Source organism: Schistocerca serialis, chromosome 6, assembly GCF_023864345.2.
Source record: "Schistocerca serialis cubense isolate TAMUIC-IGC-003099 chromosome 6, iqSchSeri2.2, whole genome shotgun sequence".
NCBI classification, from domain to species: Eukaryota; Metazoa; Arthropoda; class Insecta; order Orthoptera; family Acrididae; genus Schistocerca; species Schistocerca serialis.
This window is the reverse complement of record NC_064643.1, coordinates 97,729,270-97,745,893: the sequence shown is the minus strand read 5'-3', so window position 1 is coordinate 97,745,893 and position 16,624 is coordinate 97,729,270.

Genomic DNA, 16,624 nt, shown 5'->3' with positions numbered 1-16,624 from the left:
CATCTAACAAAAGCAGGATGAATGAAGACAGGATACCAAATAGGATACTATGATGGACACCATCCCAGCGGAAATGCAAGTGGCAAAATGATGTGGAGGAGGCAATGAGAGCGAGGAATATGAATGTTAAGGGAACCCACGACAGATGAAGATGACGAATGGGAACGGAGAAGCGGCGCCAGACATTGGTAATCCGCAAGAAGAAGAAGAAGAATGTGTCACTGCAACTGCTTTTGTGTTTCAGGATTCTTTTCGGACAACAAGGACGTGGACTTAGCGTCAGATGGTGCTTTCTGTCTGCAGTGAGTCATCCGGTAGACGAGAACGACAGAGATGTAGCTTCGGAGCGCCACAGGTAAAAAGCAGAGGAGGGACATTCGGAAAATGACAGGCGCCCAGCGCTGACTCTCCTCTCTCTCTCTCTCTCTCTCTCTCTCTCACACACACACACACACACACACACACACACGCGCGCGCGCGCGCGCGCGCGCGCGCGCTCACACACTAATGTGAATGGAGGACTGTGTTCTGATGCAAGCTATGCCGGTTACCGTCTAGGTGTGTAAGTGACGGTTACATGCTATTGCGATAGTAGGTTGTGGTTGCCAGTGGAATTAGCCTGCAGGAAGTAGCACAGTGGAGTGTGTTTTGCTAGTCGGCGGTACTTAACAGTATTTCTATTACTGGTAAAGGCTAATCATCATGGTTGTTTTTGCTGTGGGAATATACTAGTGTGACTGAAACCTCGTACTGTGACTGATCGGCGTTTGGGCGGCGTTCTTCTTCGGGTCGTTGGTTCTTTTTCCTTAGTGTGGCCCTGGCCATGGAGGTGTCGTGTTTTGCTTTGCTTTCAGATTGCCTCCTAGAACAAGATAGTGTATCATCACGTTATACTGTTTAACGTTTTTCTGTTTAGTGTAAGTTGAGGGGGTTTCTGGCTTTACTACAAATGAAGAGCCTTCCTCTTTGTATATGCATTAGTATCAGCCTTAGTGCCTTCTCACTGATGCATATATGTAGACTGAAGCGACGAATGAAAAGTTGTACCAGGATTAGGATTCGAAACCAAGTCTCTTGGTCACTACACTATGCGGTAACTTCTGCGCCACCATGGCACAGTGGTTATGTACAACTGGATGGACTATGCCATCAAGCCTCCCCCCTTAATCCCTGGCCATTCACGACTCAGCCCATTTGGTATTCCCTCTAAACTCGAACAATATTGCACAACCCCTCCAACTGAAACCCAGGCAGGAGAGAGGTGCGCCAGGGTAGATGTGCAGAGCCACTACAGTATACCAGGGTGGCGCAGTAGTTAGCACATCTGCCTAGTGTGCAGAAGACCTGGATTCGAATCCCAGCTGTGGACAAATTTTCATTCGTTTCTTCTGTCAGCATATACACATCACAGGTATTTGAGACTTGAAAAAGTCTCTGGAATCATATAGTTTCAACCGGTTAGTGCAGCTATGCCTGGATTTCACAGGCTATCCTGCGTTTCATTCTATGCTGAGGTGCCGGAGAGCCTCTGCAACGCTGTACGAGTTCAGGGGGTAAACCGAGTGAGCGGTCGCGAATGAGAATCTGTACTGAGGAGGGAGGCGTGCTATGGTAATCCATGCAGTTGTACAAAGCCGTTGTGCCAGGATGGCGAAGAGGTTAGCGCGTCTACCTAGTGATCAAGGGACTTGGGTTCGAGTCCGGCCTTGGTACAAATTTTAATTCGTCACTTCAGTCTGCATATACACGTCGTAGTTTCGTTTGTTTTCGTGCAGGTTAAATGTGTTGGTACTGAGTGCATTTTAGATAATGTCAGAAAAGTGTAATATTTTACCAGAAGTATTATTTATGTAAAGTGTTTTTAAATATTCAGTGCACTGTTGGCGCCAAATATTATTTTACCACAATTATCACATTTCAGTGTTTTTAAATATCTAGTGTACTAGCTATTGAACTGTGGCTATTAAGTTGTGGCACTTTAGCAGCCTGTAATTTATTTCTTGCAGCGAAAAGTAATTTTCTGGCTGTTTTCATCAATAAACTTGATTTCTAATAAGTCCATTTTTGAAACGAGCAAGACTCACTTCCCCAGCCCATGCTATCTACCATTCCAACCTTCATATGCCGTTTTACATGACTGAATGGTGCAACATTTGATGGACAAATGGTTCAAATGGCTCTGAGCACTATGGGACTCAACATCTGAGGTCATCAGTCCCCTAGAACTTAGAACTACTTAAACCTAACTAACCTAAGGACATCACACACATCCAAGCCCGAGGCAGAATTCGAACCTGCGACTGTAGCGGTCGCGCGGTTCCAGACTGAAGCGCCTAGAACCGCTCGGCCACTCCAGCCGGTCATTCTTTGGACAACGGGGCATCTTCATTCGCGGTGTGGTCATTGTCTGTTTGCACTGACTCTATCCAGCCGACTACCCCATACACACCTCTACATACCACGACTCACGTCAGCAGTGGAGAGTCACATAATATTCTGATACCACTTCCACATAATCTACAGAGGCTGAAATCTCATAGTGTTGTCTTTTAAGCGGATGTCTAATATTTTTACTTTGAGCTTGCCTGAACCACGAAGCTTTTGTTCACAACATTGTGTCCTTTCGCAGTGGTGGAGATAAACGTCCACAATAGAAGAATAGGAAAACTTAGTAAAGAAGGCCTGAACGAAGGCTTCAAAACTTATTGCAACAAAAGTAAATGAACGTGCGATGTAAACATCGATAAGAAAAGTCTACACTTCCAACGAAGAACAACGTCATACAGCCACTTGACAGCTCTTGGGGTTTTGGGCAGTTCAAGAGAACACATCTACCGATGGCAAAAGCGATAAGAGTGGCATTGCTAAATAGAGATTTAGAAACTAAGATTATCGACAGTAAGCTTAGAGTATAATGGCAGTTTTGGATTACGATGGCACAACGGCGAAAGAATCAGCAACGATCAATGGCATGAAGATGCAGAAGGTAATGTAAACCATTCCATTAAAAACACATAACGTGTATCCACAGGACACGTGGCCTGTAACTTAAAAGTGTCATGATGATCTCTCCATTGGCAAAAGATTCCGGAATACCCCTATTCAGATTTCAGAGAAGGATCTGTCAATGGGGAAGTGACCATGAACGATTGAATAACCAACGAAACGATAAAGTTTACGAGTCGGGGGCGTGGAACGTTAGAAACTTGAACATTGTAGGTTAGATAGCAAATCTGAAAAGAGAAATGCTAAGTCTCAGTCTGTGTACAGTCGGGGTCAGTGAAGTGAAATGAAATGAAGACAGGTGTAGAAGTCGTCATGAATAGGAAGGTAGGACAGGGGGTGTGTGACTTTGAACAGCTCAATGATAAAACTGGTCCTTATCAGAATCGACAGCAGACCAACATCAACAATGATAGTTTCGGTACACATGCCAGCAACACAAGCTCAGTATGAAGAGATGGAGAAAACATATTAGGATACTGAAAGGGTAATACAGTATCTAAAGAGAGATGAAAATCTAATGGTCATGGGTGACTGGAATGCAGTTGTAGGGGAAGGAGTAGATGATAAGGTTAGAGGAGAAAATAGGATTGGGACAAGGAGTGAGAGAGGAGAAAGACTAATTGAGTTATGTAATAAATTTCAAACAGTAATAGCGAATACTCTCTTCAAGAATCATAAGAGGAAGAGATATACTTGCAAAAGGTCTGGTCATACGGTAAGATTTCAGTCACGTAACGTCATGATCAGACAGAGATCCCTAAATCAGATACTGGGTTGTAAGGCGTACCCAGGAGCAGATATAGACTCAGATCACAATGTAGTGAAGAGTCGGCTGAAGTTTAAGAGATTAGCCAGGAAGAATCAATTCGCAAAGAAGTGGGATACGGAAAGACTAAGGAATGACGAGATCCTCTAATGACGAGTTCTCTAAGGCTATAGGTCTATAGATACAACAATAAGGAACTGCTCAGTAGACAGTACAGATTAAGAGAGATGGACATCTCTAAAAGAGGGCAGTCACGGAAGTTGCAAAGAAAATCATAGGTACAAAGAAGGTATTTGCGAAGAAACAATGGGTAACAGAAGAAATACTTCAGTTGATCGATGAAAGGAGGAAGTAAAAAAGTATTCAGGGAAATTCAGGAATACAGAAACACATGTCGCTGAGGGATGAAATATACAGGGTGATTCAAAAATGCACGTAAATATTTCAAGGGTGTATTTGTGAGGTAAATATAAGACAAAAATGTTCTATACAATTTTTTCCATACTTGGCTTATTACAGAGTTATGAACAAAACAGGATAATACATTCAATACAACGTAAGGTATTTAATTCCCAGAGTTCACAGTTTAATTACAGTGCATTTGGACTAACAACGCAAACTGATAAATAAACGTGACGTAACAAACTGAAACAATTCCTCGCGAACACTGTATTAATTTAGGTCCTGTTGATTGAACTACAGCAATGCACAATAACTAAGGAAAATTGAAGCATTTTACAGACTGTACTGTACTGTACTGTATTTGCACAAATCTTAATGCAATGCATGTTCAAAATGCTGTCCCTGAACTTGCAGACAGACCCGTGCTCGTCGCATCAATGATCTCTGCACATTACACAGTCCGTTCAACTCTCCACGAATAATTTCACAACCACCTTCAATTCTTTGTTGTAGCACTTCTCTGTTCGGTACTGCAGAAGAATACACCAATGTCTTTAGTCGGCCCCATAAATAAAAGTCTAAAGGGTTCAGGTCAGGTGATCTGGCTGGCCAAGCAATTGGTCCTCCGCGACCTATCCATCGATGTGGATACGCAGAATTGAGGTACGCCCTTACGTTGCGGCTGTAATGGGCGGGAGCACCATCGTGCATAAACCACATGGTGGCTCGTGTTGCAAGAGGGACATCCTGTAACAATCCAGGCAATTCTCCCTCCAAAAATTCGCAGTACGCGTGCCCATTCAGCCTTGGAGGCAGAACATGAGGTCCGAGTAAGTAATTCCCCACAATACCACACCAAATGTTTATGGAGAATTGATGTTGATATCCACGCACAATTCTCGCGCCAGGATTCTCGACAGCCCACTGGTGCATATTATGCGAATTGATTACACCCGCACGAGTAAACATGGCCTCATCTGTGAATAATATCCGCCGAATGAACATTGGATCATTCAAATGACGCTCTTGTAACCACTGGCAGAATTGCTGACGGCGAGGATAGTCTTCAGGTGTCAATTCGTGCACTTTTTGCAGGTGAAATGGATGCAACTGTTGTCTCCGAAGCAGCCGCCATACAGTAGATTGTGGAAGTCGTACAGCTGCACTAATTTGTCCCATACTGATAGATGGATCTTGGTCTACCAGGTCCAAAACATGTTCCTCGACGTTCACTGCATGCTCAAGTGGTCGACCTGAATGTGGCCCAGGACGAATGCCATACTCCCGCATACGTCTGTCCACAGATACAAACGTCTGATGACTTGGTAACCGTCTTCCTGGAAACAGCTCACTGTACCTTCGTCTTGCTGCAAGTGCATTTCCATCTGCTGCACCATACACAAGGTGCATATCAGCATACTCACTGTTTGAGTACATCATGTGCACGAAACCTTTAGCCTTCCGACGATGAATGAACGACAGGACGTACTTTTCCGTTACCAACAACATCAGCGCCATCTTCCGTACAGTAGGAGTAAACATCACGTGCAAACAAAAACAAACACTATTCATGCAGTTTCGAATCAACTGTTGGGAGATACGTATGTGAATTACGTACCAGAATATGGCATCCTGCTGCTTGCACTGCCGTCGTTTTGATACGGACATGACTTTCGTATTTAACGATAACTCTGGAATTAAACGTTTATGGAAAAACATTTATAGAACATTTTTGTCTTATATTTACCTCACAAATACACCCTTAAAATATTTACATGCATTTTTGAATCACCCTGTATAGGGAGTGCACGGAAGATAAGGCGAAATGGCTGCATGAAAAATGCGAAGATATCGAAAAAGAAATAATTGTCGCAAGGAAGACTCAGCATACAGACAAGTCAACATAACCTTCGGTGAAATTAAAAGCAAGAAGGGTGGTAACATGAAGAGTACAACGGAAATTCTACCGTTAAATGCAGAGGAGAGAGCGGATAGTTGGAAAGAGTACGTTCAAAGCCTCTATGAGTGGAAAGATTTGTCTGATGTGATAGAAAAAGAGACAGGAGTTGATTTAGAAGAGATAGGGGACCCAGTATTAGAATCAGAGATTTGGAAGACTTATGATCAAAATGGCTCTGAGCACAATGGGACTTAACTTCTGAGGTCATCAGTCCCCTAGAACTTAGAACTACTTAAACCTAACTAACCTAAGGACATCACACACATCCATGCCCGAGGCAGGATTCGAAGCTGTGACCGTAGCGGTCGCGCGCTTCCTGACTGTAGCGCCTAGAATCACTCGGCCACCCCGGCCGGCACTTATGATCAGATAAGGCAGAAGAGATAGATAACATTTCATCATAATTTTTAAAATCATTGGGGGAAGAGGCAACAAAACTACTGTTCACTTTGGTTTGTAGAATATTTGAGTACGGCTCCATACCATCCTCCGGAAAAATATCACCCACACAATTCCGAAAACTGCAAGAACTGAGAAGTGTTAACTTATCACATAATCTGCTTAATAGCTCATGCTGACAAGAATAATGTACAGAAGAATGCAAAAGAAAGTTGAGGATGTGCTAGATTACGATCAGTATGGCTTTAGGGAAGGTAAAGGCGCTAGCGAAGCAATTCTGGCGTTGTAGTTGATTATGGAACCAAGACTATGGAAAAATAAAGAAACATTCATAGGATTTGTCGGCCTGGAAAAAGCGTTCGACAATGTGGAATGGTGTAAATTCTGAGAATAAGAAAGGGTAAGCTAAAGGGAGAGACGAGTTATATACAATATGTACGAGAGCCAACCTGCCCCCATGAACCATGGACCTTGCCGTTGGCGGGGAGGCTTACGTGCCTCAGCGATACAGATAGCCGTACCTTAGGTGCAACCGCAACGGGGGGTATCTGTTGAGAGGCCAGACAAACGTGTGGTTCCTGAAGAGGGGCAGCAGCCTTTTCAGTAGTTGCAGGGGTAACAGTCTGGATGATTGACTGATCTGGCCTTGCAACACTAACCAAAACGGCCTTGCTGTGCTGGTACTGCGAACGGCTGAAATCAAGGGGAAACTACAGCCGTAATTTTTCCCGAGGGCATGCAGCTTTACTGTATGGTTAAATGATGATAGCGTCCTCTTGGGTAAAATATTCCGGAGGTAAAATAGTCCCCCATTCGGATCTCCGGCGGGGATTACTCAAGAGGACGTCGTTATCAGGAGAAAGAAAACTGGCGTTCTACGGATCGGAGAGTGGAATGTCAGATCCCTTAATCGGCAGGTAGGTTAGAAAATTTAAATAGGGAAATGGATAGGTTGAAGTTAGATATAGTGGGAATTAGTGAAGTTCGGTGGCAGGAGGAACAAGACTTTTGGTCAGGTGAATACAGGGCTGTGAATACAAAATGAAATAGGGGTAATGCAGGAGTAGGTTTAATAATGAATAAAAAAATAGGAGTGCGGGTAAGGTACTACGAACAGCATAGTGAACGCATTATTGTGGTCAAGATAGACACGAAGCCCATGCCTACTACAGTAGTGCAAGTTTATATGCCAACTAGCTCTGCAGATGATGAGGAAATTGATGAAATGTATGATGAGATAAAAGAAATTATTCGGGTAGTGAAGGGAGACGAAAATTTAATAGTCATGGGTGACTGGAATTCGGGAGTAGGAAAAGGGAGAGAAGGAAACATAGTCGGTGAATATGGATTGGGGGAGAGAAATGAAAGAGGAAGCCGTCTGGTAGAATTTTGCACAGAGCATAACTTAATCATAGCTAACACTTGGTTCAAGAATCATAAAAGAAGGTTGTATACATGGAAGAATCCTGGAGATACTAGATGGTATCAGATAGATTATATAATGGTAAGACAGAGATTTAGGAACCAGATTTTAAAAGTGTAATACATTTCCAGGGGCAGATGCGGACTCTGACCACAATCTATTGGTTATGAACTGTAGATTAAAACTGAAGAAACTTCAAAAAGGTTGGAATTTAAGGAGATGGGACCTGGGTAAACTGACTAAACCAGAGGGTTTACAGAGTTTCAGGGAGAGCATAAGGCAACAATTAACAGGAATGGGGGAACGAAATACAGTAGAAGAGGAATCGGTAGCACTGAGGGATGAAGTAGTGAAGGCAGCAGAGGATCAAGTAGGTAAAAAGACGAGGGCTAGAAGAAATCCTTGGATAACAGAAGAAATATTGAATTTAATTGATGAAAGGAGAAAATACAAAAACATAGTAAATGAAGCAGGCAAAAAGGAATACAAACGTCTCAAAAATGAGATCGACAGGAAGTGCAAAATGGCTAAGCAGGGAAGGCTAGTGGACAAATGTAAGGATGTAGAGGCTTATCTCACTAGGGGTAAGATAGATACTGCCTACAGGAAAGTTAAAGAGACCTTTGGAGAAAAGAGAGCCACTTGTATTAACATCAAGAGCGTTGAAGGAAACCCAGTTCTAAGCTAAGAAGGGAAAGCAGAAACGTGGAAGGAGTATATAGAGGGCCTATACAAGGACGATGTACTTGAGGACAATATTATGGAAATGGAAGAGGATGTAGATGAAGATGAAATGGGAGATACGAAACTGCGTGAAGAGTTTGACAGAGCACTGAAAGACCTGAGTCGAAACAAGGCCCCGGGAGTAGACAACATTCCATTGGAACTACTGACGGCCTTGGGAGAGCCAGTCCTGACAAAACTCTACCATCTGGTGAGCAAGATGTATGAGACAGGCGAAATACCCTCAGATTTCAAGAAGAATATAATAATTCCACTCCCAAAGAAAGCAGGTGTTGACAGATGTGAAAATTACCGAACTATCAGTTTAATAAGTAACAGCTGCAAAATACTAACGCGAATTCTTTACAGACGAATGGAAAAAATGGTGGAAGCCAACCTTGGGGAAGATCAGTTTGGATTCCGCAGAAATACTGGAACACGTGAGGCAATACTGACCCTACGACTTATCTTAGAAGCTAGATTATTGAAAGGCAAACCTACATTTCTAGCATTTGTAGACTTAGAGAAAGATTTTGACAATGTTGACTGGAATACTCTCTTTCAAATTCTAAAGGTGGCAGGGGTAAAATGCAGGGAGCGAAAGTCTATTTACAATTTGTACAGAAACCAGATGGCAGTTATAAGAGTCGAGGGGCATGAAAGGGAAGCAGTTTTGGGAAGGGAGTGAGACAGGGTTGTAGCCTCTCCCCGATGTTATTCAATCTGTATATTGAGCAAGCAGTAAAGGAAACAAAAGAATAAAGGAAAGAAAAGAAAAATTCGTAGTAGGTATTAAAGTCCATGGAGAAGAAATTAAAACATTGAGGTTCGCCGATGACATTGTAATTCTGTCAGAGACAGCAAAGGACTTGGATGAGCAGTTAAACGGTATGGACAGTGTCTTGAAAGGAGGATATAAGATGAACATCAACAAAAGCAAAACGAGGATAATGGAATGTAGTCGAACTAAGTCGGGTGATGCTGAGGGGATTAGATAAGGAAATGAGACGCTTAAAGTAGTAAATGAGTTTTGCTAATTGGGGAACAAATTAACTGATATTGGTCGAAGTAGAGAGGATATAAAATGTAGACTGGCAATGGCAAGGAAAGCGTTTCTGGAGAAGAGAAATTTGTTAACATCGAGTATAGATTTAAGTGTCACGAAGTCGTTTCTGAAAGTATTTGTATGGAGTGTAGCCGTGTATGGAAGTGAAACATGGACGATAAATAGTTTGGACAAGAAGAGAATAGAAGCTTTCGAAATGTGGTGCTACAGAAGAATGCTGAAGATTAGATGGGATATCACATAACTAATGAGGAGGTATTGAATAGAGTTGGGGAGAAGAGGAGTTTGTGGCACAACTTAACAAGATGAACGGACCGGTTGGTAGGACATGTTCTGAGGCATCAAGGGATCACAAATTTATCATTGGAGGGCAGCGTGGAAGGTAAAAATCGTAGAGGGAGACCAAGAGATGAATACACTAAGCAGATTCAGAAGGATGTAGGTTGCAGTAAGTACTGGGAGATGAAGAAGCTTGCACAGGATGGAGTAACATGGAGAGCTACATCAAACCAGTCTCAGGACTGAAGACAACAACAACAACAACAACAACAACAAGAGCCAAGAGGAAATAATAAAGAGTGGATGACCAAGAGCGAAACGCTCGGATTAAAAATGGTGTAATCCCCCCCCTACTGTTCAATCTGTACATCGAAAAAGCAATGATAGAAATAAAAGAAAGCTTGAGGAATGGAAACAAAATTCAAGGTGAAAGGATATCAATGCTACGATTCGCTGATGATTTGGCCATCTTGAGTGAAAGTGATGAAGAATAAACTGATCTGCTGAATGGAATGACCAGTCTAATGTTTACAGAATACGGACTGAGAGTAAATCGAAGAAAGACAAAAGTAATGACGGACGCAGCAAGGAGGACATAAAAAGCAGAGTAGCACTGGCAAAAAATGGCATTCCTGGACAAGAGAAGTCTAGTAGTATCAAACATTGGTTTTAATTTGAGGAAGATATTTCTGAGAATGTGCGTCTGCTGCATGGCATTGTATGGTAGTGAAACATGGACAGTGGAAAAGCCGGAACATAAGAGAATCGAGGCATTTGAGACGTGGTGCTACAAACGAATGTCGGAGATTAGATGGACTGAGAAGGTAAGGAGTGGGGAGGTCGCGCAGAACTGGAGTGGAAAGTAATATGTGGAAATCACTGACAAGGAGAAGGGACAGGATGATATGACATCTGTTAAGATTCCAGGGAAGGAATGACTTCCATGGTACTAGAGGTAGCTATAGACGGCAAAAACCGTCGAGGAAGACAGAGATTGGAATACGCTACTGGCCATTAAAATTGCTACACCACGAAGATGACGTGCTACAGACGTGAAATTTAACCGACAGGAAGAAGATGCTGTGATATGCTAATGATTAGCTTTTCAGAGCATTCACACAAGGTTGGCGCCAGATGGTGCAGCCACGTCTCGATCCCTGAGTCAACAGATGGATCGTTTGCAAGACAACAACCATCTGCACGAACTTTTCGACGACGTTTGCAGCAGCATGGACTATCAGCTCGGAGACCATGACTGCGGTTACCCTTGACGCTGCATCACAGACAGGAGCACCTGCGATGGTGTACTCTACGGCGAGCCTGGGTGCACGATTGGCAAAACGTCGTTTTTTCGGATGAGTCCAGGCTCTGTTTACAGCATCATGATGGTCGCATCCGTGTTTGGCGACATCGCGGGGAATGCACATTGGACGCGTGTATTCGTCATCGCCATACTGGCGTATCACCGGTCGTGATGGTATAGGGGTGCCATTGGTTACAGGTGTCGGTCACCTCTTGTTTGCACTGACGGCACTTTGAACAGTGGAGGTTACATTTCAGATGTGTTACGACCCCGTGGCTCTTCCCTTCATTCGATCCCTGCGAAACCCTACATTTCAGCAGGATAATGCACGACCGCATGTTGCAGGTTCTGTACGGGCCTTTCTAGATACAGAAAATATTCGACTGCTGCCCTGGCCAGCACATTCTCCAGATCCCTCACCAACTGAAAACGTCTGGTCAATGGTGGCCGAGCAACTAGCTCGTCGCAATACCCAGACACTACTCTTGATGAACTGTGGTATCGTGTTGAAGCTGCATGGGCAGCTGTACCTGTACATCCATCCAAGCTCTGTTTGACTCAATGCCCAGGCGTATGAAGGCCGTTATTACCGCCAGAGGTGGTTGTTCTAGGTACAGATTTCTCAGGATGAATGCACCCAAATTGCGTGAAAATGTAATCACATGTCAGTTCTAGTATAATATATTTGTCCAATGAATACCCGTTTATCATTTGCATTTCTTCTTGGTGTAGTAATTTTAATTGCCAGTAGTGTATATCCAGCAACTAAGTGAGAACGTAGGGTACAAATGCTATTCTGATATGAAGAGGTTGGCACAGGAGAGGAATTCGTGGCGGGCGGCATCAAATCAGTCAGAAGGCTCCCAAAAAAAAAGCTCAACATGGACTCTTAGAACCAATGAGAAAGTAAAAAATTGGAATGATGTACGTATAGAGCTACAGTGACGCACAGTGAAACAAACAGAAGAATTAGGGAAGAGGTTTGACTGAAACGGGTATTTATGGCATTAGAGAGCATGCAGAGGTGAGATGCATATGTATAACTGCAGGTCGTAACGCATGGAAAATCTAAGAGAAGCTTCATTAACGCAGTGTGAATGTAAGCTCATTGGAGAAGCTGTTAGTTACCCTTTCAAAGAAACAAACTGATAGCCTGACGGCGCTGTTTATGCTATACAAGAGGTAGCGGGCGCCCACGTGACCCTCCACCTCTGCTGAAGTGGTGGCAGTGAAGCGGTGTGCATGTGCCAGTCGGCTGAATGGAATCAGTTCAGTAAAAGTGACTTCGACGTGGAGTAGCAACACAATCCTAAAAGCAGGCTATCGCATTTAGATTTGAGCATCACCACACTGTGAGTGAAACTGCAAGAATTATTGATGTATCAGCATGGGCATATCAACGCATCTACAAAGAGTGGAGTATCAGTAGCAGTCATGTAACACGGCATAAGAATGGATGTCGCAAAACAATGTTAACCACCAGGGACCAGAGACGGGTGTCACGCCTTCTCAGTAGCATTTGGTTTCAAGTCTGAGACGAACAGCTACTGTTAGAAAATTCAGGTCCATCTCAACCACGTTCCGAGCTGACACAGAGGGCAACTGCTACAGACCAGTTCCCAGATCCGCACATAAAGATGCACGCCTTCACTGGACCGGTCAGCGCAGAACTTGCACAGTAGCGGACTGGAGGCGTCTAATGAGATCCGACGTGTCGTCTCTCTTCAAATGGTGTGAGTTGCCGCGTGCAGCTGTAGCGTTGGATTTGGATTGGGAGTGTATGGGCGTTGTGAAGGCATGGTGGTATGTCACAAAACCAATCATTAACGACATAAATATTACCACGCAAACAAAATTACGTGAACAGAATATTAACAATAATTAGAAATCAGTGGTATGCTAGTTAGAGCTAATCAAATGGTTCAAATGGCTCTGAGCAATATGGGACTTAACATCTGAGGTCATCAGTCCCCCTAGAACTGAGAACTACTTAAACCTAACTAACCTAAGGACATCACACACATTTATTTATTTATTGCCAAATTATAGACCTGTTACCTGATGTTTAAAACAGGTCGTACATCTTACAATTTTCGTTTTTCATCTTTTTACAGTTTTCTTTCCTTTTGTTTTATCTACAAAATTTACAAAGAATGATTCAAAATAACAATAATTTGAGGTTGAAATATAAATAAAATTTTGTTGTTTTTAAGAAGAATATAAAAAGAAGATAGTATAGATGAGAGATTTGTTAGTACCATCACCGAGTGTGACTGACGGTGAATACCTCGGAATGGTTTCATCGAGCCGTTGACCGCCAGTCACACACACACACACACACACACACACACACACACACGCACACAAATGGTTATTAGTAGAGAAATGTTTCTTATCCTATTTGTTACTAATCCTATGTATTAACTACATTAGGTGCGCATCCATGTACAGCATTTGGTGTTTTCTTGGCTAGATTGCCAGCAATTTGCTTATTTACTGTCACATCTCAGCTTCCTCCTCCTGTTCCTCCTCATTGTCACTATTTTCGCTGTCACTGTGGGTATCGCTGTCCATTCTCTGGAGATTTCTGTTGCGCTGCACGTAGGCATGTCTGTGACGTCGTGTCCGCATATACTCTTCATGTGTTGTTTTTGAAATACTGTTTGTCAGTGCGTTTAATTGTTCCCATTGTTCTTCGTCTCTTATTGCTGTGTATATATCTATGTCTGTATCTGTGTAATCTAAGTGTAGTATATGTCTATTGTTCGCGTATTGCCCGCAGAAAAAGACAGTGTGTTCTGGGGAACCTTCTTCCCCGCATGGACATGTAGGTGTCTGCCTCAGACTCACGCGGTTTAAGTGCGTGGGATAAGGTCCGTGCCCGGTTAAGAAATGTACCATACCGCGGCTGGGATCGATATGTCTCATTCTCAACCGCTCCCTTATGTCAGGGAGGAAGTTGTGCAGTCTACGTCCCTTATCACTTACATCCCACTCACCTTGCCATGTATCCAAACGCCAACTTTTAAGGTGACGTATCGTCTCTATGGGCACACCGGTTATTGTGTGTACCTTATCTAGTCTCCCCACCTTTAACCAGTACCTTGCAGTTCTGTATTTGATCGTGATATCTATGGGGCATATTCCGAGCACCACACACAGTGCATCTGCTGAAGTGGTACCGAAGGCTCCAGATAGCACACACACATCCATGCCCGAGGCAGGATTCGAACCTGCGACCGTAGCAGTCCCGCGGTTCCGGACTGCAGCGATAGAACCGCACGACCACCGCGGCCGGCAAGAGCTAATCCCTGTCTAATCTGAGCATGAGACAGTAATAGAATGAATAGAAAAACAACCAAATATATAATAGAATATTGAACATCTGTGACCGTAGCACGTTGCAATTGAGCAACGTACTCAGTATGGTACAATAAATGAAGAAAGTCACAATAGCATCCACGCCTACTAACAAGGACCTCCACCAGCTGCTTACTACCATTACGGACGGGAGAATTACCAAACTACCTACACAATGAACAACAACAACAATAGCGACAACAACAACAAAATTTTGCAACTTACAGCTATCTACAACATTTGATACACTCCCCGAGTGGTTGAAGAAACCCAATGCGCAGAACTCTATATTTTGTATCACAGTAGTGCACGCCCTCCGCGTGAAATGAAACCCAATACAGGGCACAATATTCTGTCGTTATATTCACGCCGTGAAATATGGGACCGAAACGAACATATTGTACTCAAAACTCATACGTTAGCCACCTCACTACGCACAGTACCTCCGGTACAAGTTCTTGCTGTGAGTCACTGGACACCATTAAAGCATTCTCCTAGTGCTCCGTATTTGCAATAATAACAAAACTGCTCCTGGCGGTGCTATTTCTCTGGACACGAGAGAAAAACGCCGACCACTGTGCAGGTCAGCGATGTCCACTACAGGTCGGCCACGCCCAGCATCGTCCTTTGTATAGGGATGGCGGTTATCGCTCAAACAACCGGTTTTCTTACACCAGCTTAATCTGAGTGTTAAAAGCGCTTAAAATAACAGGTTCTGAAATTAATGGTTTTCGATATTTTATTCCTATTATTTCCTGTAACAAGCGTGTAAATGGAACAAAAACTAAAAAACATTCAAGTTTTATGGAATCAAAATATTAAATTAAATATGCACATAAAAGATAACTTACTTCGTCCACCGTTCTTTGCTGTTGTTGAAAAATGATAAGAAGCTGAATACTACAAAAAACCACGAGTATTGTCCTATTAATTGTTTGAAACTCTGCTGTCACGTGATGTTCTAATCGGAGATTATACAACTATTTGGGTATTACGAATAATCAGTGATAAAAGATTAAAACTAACGTCGAAGAACTCGCGTTTTTCGTGTTAGTTTGGTCGTTATCAAAGGCTATAAGCAGATAATGGCAAATTATGTAGAAAGTAGGGACAGGTAGCAAATCAGCTAGTTTCCATTTTTGTTGTGTACTATAAATGAATTATCGTTGTTTTTAATTTATTGTTGTTATCATGATTTCCATTTTCTTTTCTTATTTCATAAACGTGTCAAACAGATCTTCCATTTTTTAAGCAAATGATGCGTTTTACTTCATTCATATGTCGCGTCATAATAATATTTCCAGGTCTGGGTTTGGTGCCATTCTTCAGTACAACGTGTGTCCAGCAAACTACCGTATAGACCTGATGGGGGCATGCGTTGCACACAGCAAGTACATTCTTACCTTATGCCAACACACAGGGCAACAGGGAATTATTATCTCAGCAGTGATATGGCTCTGAGTACTATGGAACTTCTAAGGTCATCAGTCCCCTAGAACTTAGAACTACTTAAACCTAACTAACCTAAGAACACCACACACATCCATGCCCGAGGCAGGATTCGAACCTGCGACCGTAGCTGTCGCGCGGTTCCGGACTGTAGCGTCTAGAACCGCTCGGCCACCTCGCCCGGCTTCTCAGCAGTGATGTATCATTTTTTTTTGCGTTATATGTTTGTTGCTCGTTTCTGTCGGCATTGTTATTAAAAAAGCACTGATCGCTTTTGCCATTTTCCATAATATCGCAATATTTCAAACCTATGCAAATTATACAAATGAAGACCATTGATTTAAAAAAAAGATTTATTTAAAAACGAAAAATTGTAGCACTGGTGCTACAGCTAATTGATATTTCGCTATATTTACTCACTCATTAGCGAAAAATGCCAACGGCCTTGCCGCAGTGATAATACCGGTTCCCGTCACATCACCGAAGTT